Genomic DNA, 9,147 nt, shown 5'->3' with positions numbered 1-9,147 from the left:
GTGCTCCTTGAGGAACATCCCGGGTAAGCCAGCTAGCAGAGGCCTCCCAGCAGTGCAGATCTCTCACTGCCACGATGCTCAAAGCTGGCACCAGAGCTAAAGTCCTCCCACACTCCAGTGAAGCTTCAGCCCTGGTGCTGAAGCATCTACGGCTGGATTCTTCCCATACCTCAATGTCCTGGTGTCCCTGGGGGAGGATGGTTCCTTGGCTGGGATTCATTGTGAACTCCCTTGGCTCCACATAGAAATGAATTCCCTTCCTCCAGGATGGGTCACCTTCTTTGCGTATTTGATCAAGGCTGTCCACAGCCGGCTGCGTGCCATCGTCCGACATGCGGAGCTTGAATGTCACGGGCACCATGGAGCAGTTGGTGAGGCGACATCTCTGGGTATAGGGAAAGCCTAGGAAAGGACACAAATATCCATTCAGGCACCCATTATGGCATGATCCTGGTGGGAATATCCTGCCAGGATAAAAGTGAGATTGGAGTTTAGCTCTTTATTTTCTGAACTACAGCTCACCGAGAAGCTGCATGAGGAATTAATCATCACTGAGTTCCCTTTGACACTGATTCCAGACTGCAGCCTTGAAAATGCCCACTCCTAGCCCTGCTGAACACTGCAAGCTTCTCTCTTTGGGAGGGGAAGGAGCTCCCTCCCCTGCCCCAAACCAGCACCAGCTCTCTCTCAGTGATGAGTGTGCACCCAGACCCAGCATTTACTCTGAGAATTCAAGCTGTCAAATTCCCTGGTAAGTCTGCCAACATTCCCACTGTTTTTACGATACATAAACAGTGAGTTGTCATTGAGAAGAAGCTACAGCAAAAGAAAATGAGGATGGAATCAGGAACTAGAATGTGATGCACCTTAATGCAGTTTCTCTCTGCAGGACCCTTAAAGCATCTCTTGGTTTGGGCCAAACAGACTGAGCACGTGACAGCTCAGAGCCCACTCAACTGGGGGCAAACCCCAGCCTTGGTTTGAGATTAGCATTTAGGAACCATGTCCCACCTCACCCAACAAACAGGGACATCACAGCCATGCTGCTCACTGTGATTGTGCCTGCAAGGGGATCCCCACTTTGGCTCTGAGATTTGCTTTCCATCCTGCAAAGCCAGAGATACCGCCACACATGGTGGGGATCTGTCTTTTCAAGCAGCACAGAGACTAGAAAATACTGCCTTTCTATTCCTTGGTTCTTTCTATTTGATCTCACAATGGCAAAATGCCCCCTGAGGCAGCAGCAGCAGCAGCCCTGCAGTTGACAGCCTGAAGAGGCTGCTGGGGCAGACCAGGAGTGAGGGATGCTTTTCTGTTGGAAGGCACAGATCCCTGACGCTGTGTCCCAGCCCAGGCAACACTCACCAAAGGAGATGTCCCCGAAGTCGAGCTCAGGGAGGTCGAAGTGTAAATTCGGTGCAGTGACGCTGCCCCTGGAGGCCGAGGACAGAGCAGGAAAGGGCTCGGTTAAAGGCATTGCAAAGGTCCGGCTGTCGTGGCTCGGGGCACAAAACCTGGGCTCAGGGCACCCTGGGTTTCCAACCAACACAGCACCGTGTGCTCAGCACAGGGCCCTGTGCACAGGAGGCAGCTCAAGCCAAGTGGCCAGCAGCCAACAGCCACTGATGGGCAGGCAGGAGAAGCCCCTGGGATGCTGGGGGTCCCATGAAGGACCCTGAACACACACCCAGACATGGCTCCGTGCCTCAGTTTCCCCAGCTGCAATGGGATGGACATCAAGGTGTCCCCACAAACTTCTGTAACCAGCCTTTCCAGCCACAGGTTCCCTGCTTTGCTCCTTCTTAGCTGGAACTGCTGTTCCCATGGAGGAGCTTTCTCAGGAGAGTTTGACCCACACAGTCATTACAGACACAGTTCTGAGACATGAATCCAGGGGAGCCCCAAACATCCTCTGAAAAGAGCAGCAACAGTTCTACCCAGGGGACAGGTGAATCCTAGAGGAAAGGACTGGTGAAATGTTCCCTCTTGATTTCCAAACTAAAAAAGCAGCACTTTTCCTCCAAAAACAAAGCCAGCATAATTGTTTCTCCACTATGGGCAGACCTACTCACCACTTTTCTCTTGCCAAATAATAACTTCCTTGTTCCTTTTTATCCATCTCCCTTATCTTATTGGTACAATCAAGTGCAGATTGCTTTCATTTCTTTACTGCCTTGAGCCAGTGCCCCCCAACAGCAGGAGCCCAGCTCCAAAGCTGCAGAGCAGCCAGCATCAGCTCTCCTGCTTCCACTCCATTATCCCAGCAGCACATGGCTCAGGCTGGCAGGGACAAGGCCTCACACTGCTGTGGTGCTGAGGACTGAGCTCTGCCTCCCCTGTGATCAGCCCTTCTCCCTTTGGCTGGGCCAGGATTGTCTCCTGCCATGGCACCAGCCCATGGGATGGTACCCCAGTCCTTGGCACAGTTCCTGCTGCACAGTTCCTGACTCCCACATCAGCCCTTTGCTGGCTGTGCAAAGGAGGCACCAGAGCACTCTGTGCACAGGAGCTGGGAGCACAGCTTGTCCCCCACAGCATGGCCATGAGAGGGGAGCTGAGGCTGCTGCTGCCCATCTGGCATGGATTATTAATGGAAGTTTTTAAAAACACTGCTGCTGCTACAGAATCCCCCAGGCTGGCCCATCTGCAAAGCCCTGGGGGCCTTGCTGGGTGTTCAGGTGGGACATCCCAGAGCAGCTGCTGCCCAGAGCTGCTCCATCCCACTGCCTGCCATGGCCCAAGGCAGAGGGAGATCCCTGCAGGGAGGAGTCATTGCAGCTCCTGGGTACCACACAGGGCAGGAGGCATCCTGACACTAAGGCAATGCCAGGATCACAGCAGAGATTAAGACCTCAGGCATCACCTTTTTTCTCTGCTCAACCCCAAAATGAGGTAGGTGGGGGATGTCCCAGAGACAGCTACAGATGTGCCCACCAAGCTCCCAGAGTCCTTACCTGATGGTCAGGATCACAGGTGTAGGAGATCCAGCCACACTGAACTGGAATTTTTCCTCAAAGCTCCCCAGCACGGTGGTATGGAAGGAGATCTGAACAGTCTGGGTCCCACCTGGTGCAATCATGCCCCGCTCAGGCTCAACCGTGAAGCAGAAGTCCACATTTGTGGTTGAAGGGATATAGGTGAAGGGAGCATCAAGAGCTCCTTTGTTAATCAGTTCCACCTGCAGAAGCAAGAAAGCAAAATAGAAATACAGGTGGAACCTTCCCTTCTTGTGAGTTATTGTCTAATGATGCAATGAACACCCAGCAAAGGCAGAAGATGCTTTGTGCTGCTGAATGGCAGAAGTCAAAAGATGCAACAGGACAAGTTCTGCCTTTGGGTTTTCATGCAGAGCAGTGGCAACTCCACAGACCTGCAGTCACCCTGGGCTTATCCCATGGACACAGAGCAGTGCACCTCTGCTCAGCATCACCAAGCTCATGGGGAGCTGGCCCTGAGAGCCCTGAGTGGGGTGATTGCAGCTGCGGAGTGAATCACCCCAGAGCTGCTGCTGCCCCAGTGAGCACAGCTCCAACAGCACCATCTACTCATTCACCTTTCCCATACCATGGAAACAATTCATTGAGAATGAGGCATCAGCATCAAAATGTACAGACAGCACCATCCTTTGGTAAGAAAACTCAGCGTGTCTTTCCCTTCCCCAGCCGCGCTTTTGAAAGTGTCTGGCATGATGTAGTGCCTCATTTTCTACCTCTTTCAGTTGCTCCCTCATGAATTTTTTGCAAACTTGACACTATTGGGGGGGAGGCAAATAGGTAGAAAAATCCTTTGCTTTATTCCCAGGAACACTTTTCTCCTTCCAGAGCCAGAGATGCACCAAGGCTGAAGTGTGGTGAGGGACTGGTCAGCAAGGGAGAGAACTCCCAAGCCCTTTGCAATGGCCAGCACTGAGCCAGGAGGCTGGATGGATTTCCTGTGACTTCAGCAATAAGCAGGGACACTTGACTGGAAGCTGTTTGCAGTGGGCTGAAGCTCAAAGGCAGCCAGTTTGTTGCAGCTGCTTCTGCAGAGCCCAGTCCAAAGGTGCCTTGTGTCTGGCACTGCCACAAAAGCCTCTGAACATGCAGCTTTTTGACCCAGTGTTGGTTTCATGTGGCAAGGGGTTGTTTTGCAGGAAGCCTCCCAGCTGATCCCTAAGGAAGGCTGCCCAAAAGCAGGGACTGGGGCTTCAGGAACAACAGACACACGTTTCTGACCCCCCAGGTTTGAGCAGTACATCAAATATTCCCTGCTCACAGCTGCCCAGGTTGGCAGCAATTCCACAGCTCCACCAGGCTTGCTGCTGCCTCAGGAGCCATCAGGATCCATCCCAAGCCCTGCTGCTCACCTCATAGACATAGGGGGTGTAGACAAAAACATTCCCAAGGTTCAGCGTAGGAGAGCTGAGTTCAACCAGGGGTCCTTGGCCTTCCCCTCTGAGGCACAGGGGCAGCCTGATCTCACGGCCTGGGGAGAGATGTCCATTGCAGTACAATCATTCCCTCTGTCACACTGGATTTTCCAGGCTGCCTCAGTGCTAGTCCCTGACTCTGAGCTGGATGTACTCATGCTTGGAGCTACCTGGTCTAGGGGGAGGTGTCCCAGCCCATGGCAGGGGCCTTGGCACTAGATGATCTTTAAGGTCCACCCCACCCTCATCCTACTGTGATTCTGTGGTTTCCTTCCCATGCACCTAGAGGAGCTTTGAAATCCATTCAGTGCAGGCACAAAAGCTCATGATGAGTTTGGCAATTACCAAACTACCCGGGCCAGGAGCACAGGCCTTTGTTGCCCAAGTGCTCCCCCTCTGACACTCAGCACTGTGTTCTGTTTCCACAGAGTGAGAGCTGCAAGGGGACAACTCCCACACAGGCAGAGAAGCAGCTGCTGGCCAAGGGTGCTCCTTCTACAAACACCCTGTGCTCAGTGGGGCTCAGCCACCTCTGCTCTGCTGCTGTCTGGGCACTGGGAGGTGATCCAGGGCCAGGGAGCACATTTCTAACTCAGCTCCTTCCACCTGATGATGGATCCATGGCAAATGGACCCATCCTGGAGGCCAGGGGCCTGCAGGGGCTTAGTGCTTGTTCACTAAAGCTGTTCTGCTCTGGAGCTCTCTGGCCTTTGAGGAAATGCTGGCAAAGCCGTGGCATGAAAACCTCTCCCTGCACTGCCTGGGCTGTTCTGGGATCAGTAAGGCAGACCCAGCATTCTGAGCCCTGGCCTTGCACAGGAGACTCCCTGGAGGCTGCAGGGCCAGGGGGGATGTGCCAGCACTGCCCTGCTGACCAGGGACTCTTCCCAGCACTTCCATGGGAGCCCAGTGGGCTCAGGCTTGCACCATGGCTTCACTGAGGGGGACAGGAGCAGGGCAAAGGAGCTGCACCTGAGACATGGCAGTAAGCCACATTTTGATACTCCAGTGCTTCCAGGGCTTTGAAGGTCACCGTGATTTCAGCCGAACAATTCGGCCCAATTTCTCCCTCCTACAACAGAAAGAGACAGCAAAGCATTGCTCTTCAAACTCCACATTTCTTGTTTCCAACCACAGGCCTGTAAGCCTTGATTGAGCATCAATGATGAGTGAACAACACAAGCAGCCAAGGAAAGCCTCCAAACCCAGCTCAACACAGCGCTGGAAGCTCTCAATGCTCAGCTGATCAGCTGCCACTCTCCACAATATTCCTGCTGCTCTGACACAAGCTCTTGGTCCCATCATGCTGCTGTCAGCTCCATGGGATGTAAGTGCCACTGTGCACTGGTGGCTCTTGGCCTTAGATGGGCCATAGGAGTAACCAAGAAGAGACAACTACAGATATTAGTTAAGCTATTTTGAAAGAAAGCAGAGGTTGGGATTATTCTGGGCTTTACTGCAAGATGAGAAGGGATTTTGCTCCGTGCAGACACCAGGCATTCATCATCTCTCCCAATGCCAGTACTCAGAATCAGGGCTCTGGCTGATGGGAGCACGTGGCAGTTTGCTTGCATCACCAGAAAAGGAAAAGGTTTTGTGTCCCTGTGTGCAGGAGAACTCCAAAGGCCCATTTCAGCCTTGCACCCTTGTGTCCAGGCTCACACAAGGATGACACTGGAAGGGACACTCAGCAATAGTGCAAGGCATGGTTACAGGAGGGGATTGGCATTTCTGTCATTAACCTTGGGCTGAATTTGGCCTCCTTTTGCCAGGGAACCATTGCAAGCTTCAGGTCAGTGTGTGAGCTGGCAGTGCTCCAACAGCCTCTGCTGAGCCCCACGTGTGGGGGGAGCCCCTGCCTACAGGAACTGCTCCCTGTGACACTGCAAGGACACGCACACAGGGCCTTGAGCTCCAGCCTGGCAGCAGAGCTGGGCTGTGTCAGGCTCCCAGCCCTGCCTTGAGCCTGCAGGGCACAAATGCTTTGAGCAGGGAGCTCTGCAGCCGCTCCAGAAACTCCACATCCTCCCTGCCAGCACATGGGGCCAGCTGAGGATCTGCCCAGTGACTGCAGCCGGGGGAATGGTGCTTGGGAGGAGGAAGAGGAAGAGGAAGAAAATGAGGTTCTCGGGTGTCACTTACCAATGGCTCAATGAAAAAATTTTCACTGGCGAACAGCAGGGGGTCATCTTGCACCTTTGCCTTCTTCTCCTGGACCCTGCTTCTCAGGAGGGCAGTGTGATCTTCAGAAAAGCCCTGCACCTTCTCTACTTCTTTCTCCTCCGTGAAGTTTTCCAGCCACTCCTCACCCGATGGGTGCAGCAAACGACACTGCCTGCAGCCCCAGGGAGAGACAAGGCCAGCTGATCATTTAATAAGCCACAGATTTGCAGAGAGAAGTGGGAGTGCAGGAGAGCAAAGCACTTGGGGAGGAGCAGCAGCAGCTCCCCAGCAAAGGCTGAGCCAAGCCACGAGGGTCCCACAAGGATCAGAGGATAACTTGTTGTTCACTGGCACAGCAGGGAGTTTCACCCCACACTTGCAAGCTCAGGAGAGGTTTCCAAAGCCAACATCCCTCCAGAGAAACCTCCTGGCTCAAAGCCTCTGCCAAAACTGAGGGAGAATCCACCGACCACCTCAGCTGGCTTTTCCTCCCACTGAGCTGCTTGGGGGATGCACATAAAGGTCACAGAGCATCCCACCTTCCCTGGGAAGGGGAGATGTTGCCAGGTCATGTAGGAAGAAGATTAGAGAGACAGGAGCCCAATTAGAACCTGAGGAAATCAGTCATTGCAACCAACCTTTCCTTCCCAAAATGCCATTCCTGGTTGGAGTAGAAATGGAACTGGAATGCTGAGTGCTGAGCTCCTGAAGCCCAGGGACACACACCCCAGTGCCAGGCATGGTTTACTTGGCCTAAACCATTCAAAAGCACCAACACCCCCCTGAGGCCATAGGTTAGTTTCAGTCTTGGGCCATATCTCTCACTGAAATGCATCTTCCAAACCAACCTCCTCTTCTCTTTATTCTCTTCTTCCTCAGAAGGCAAAGCCTTCCACTGGAAGTGGGCTGTGATGTTGCTCCTGTTTTCCAGGAACACGGTTGTCTGGTATGCCATGGTGATGAAGGTCTTGCCAGCCTCCACGGAATTTGTGCTCAACACAACATCAACATCTACAGCTTCTCCATGGAGCTTTGTGTGGATACTTTGCTCATCTGGAACAAAGCAAAGGGGAGTCTTTGCTCAGCTCACTGGCTGATGGAAGCACAAGGAACAGAACAAATCCCAGGGCACAAAAGAAGGTGTCACAGTTTTTATCTGAATGAGCAGTTCTGTGGATCAGTCCATTTGTCACATCCGGACAGCTCTGGGTGTAGAGTGGTGAGGATGTCCTGGGCAGCTCCTTAAACCCCTTAGTTCTGAGTGTGTTTGTAGAGCTTTGGCCCCAAGGTGACAGGATGGACAGTGGGATTGGTCAGTGTGCTCTGGTGACCCACTCAGATCACTGGGATTTCTGCATCCAAGTCCTTCAGGTGACAGGGTGAGGAGCCCTGTTCAGCCCTGCCTGGCCCAGGGTCTCCCTGGGCATCCCACGAGACTCCCATCTCTCCTGATCCCTTGGATCCCTTGTTGCTGACCAGCAAATATGCCTGGGGGCAGGTGGGCAGCAAAAGGAGGCCCAGAGGAACAAGTGAAGTGACAGCGCACAGCAGGAGGGGACACAGGTGAGGAAACACAACCAGCCTGGCTCTGCAATATGACAAACCACTCTCAAATGAACACCATGAAAATCATCATCATCATCTCCCTGTCCAAACCCACAGCCACATCAGTCTTGAAATATTTTCTATTGTTCTGATCTCAAAAACCAAGCTGGCGCATTGCACATTAAATAAAAAAGGGACAATAGAAAGATTAATAAGTACAGAGCAGCTTCTACATTAAGACTGAATGGGATTCCTCAGTCTAGAAATCAAATGGGAGATAGATGTGAGAGGTTTGTAACAACATGAACAGCCTGGGAAATGGGCACAGGGAAAAATTGGTCTTGATTTGTCACCAAACAGGAACTTGAGGGCCTGAAAATGTTATTAGACAGAAACTACATCTATGTGTAAGGGCCACATAGAAAAAGGATGTGTGACAAGCCAGTGGAGAAGCAGCATATGGGACAGAGGTGTGCAAGAAATCCATTGCATTGGAGAGAGTCTGATGGAGACCTCACATCCAGCACGGCCCAGGAATCAAATAAAACTTCACCCAGGCATAGCCACATGGTAGTGGAGAATCAGGGATCCTCCTTCCTCCACTCAGCAACTCCCAGCAAAACAGGAATCAAAAATCTTCACCCTTTAGACGGGATCCACTTTCTCAAGCCCCTGAACACCAAGGAGTTTTCAGTTTTCTATGGGCTAAAGCTGAACAGGGAGGTACCTCTGGAGGGAATGCAGGGGGAGGGACAACAGGGAGCCATGTGGAGAACTGTCCTGTGCCCTGCAAGGGCCAGCACTCACCTGTGTTGCAGCACAGGGACCCAAAATGTTCCCCGTTGGTCAGCGCATGAAATGTCACTGTCACCTGCATGGTGTCCCCAGCAGCCAGAGTTCCTGCGGTCGGCACCACGGAGAAAGGACTGCAACACAAAGAGAGGGATCAGGGCTGGGGGGACACCTGGCCAGGAGATTCCTGCTGCACTGCAGCTCCCTTGGGCAAGCAGGGAGCAAAGCAAGCACAGGCA

The sequence above is a fragment of the Agelaius phoeniceus genome, unplaced genomic scaffold (genome assembly GCF_051311805.1).
Source record: "Agelaius phoeniceus isolate bAgePho1 unplaced genomic scaffold, bAgePho1.hap1 Scaffold_110, whole genome shotgun sequence".
NCBI lineage: Eukaryota > Metazoa > Chordata > Aves > Passeriformes > Icteridae > Agelaius > Agelaius phoeniceus.
The sequence above is the reverse complement of the archived record's forward strand: the minus strand, read 5'-3'. Positions refer to the sequence as shown.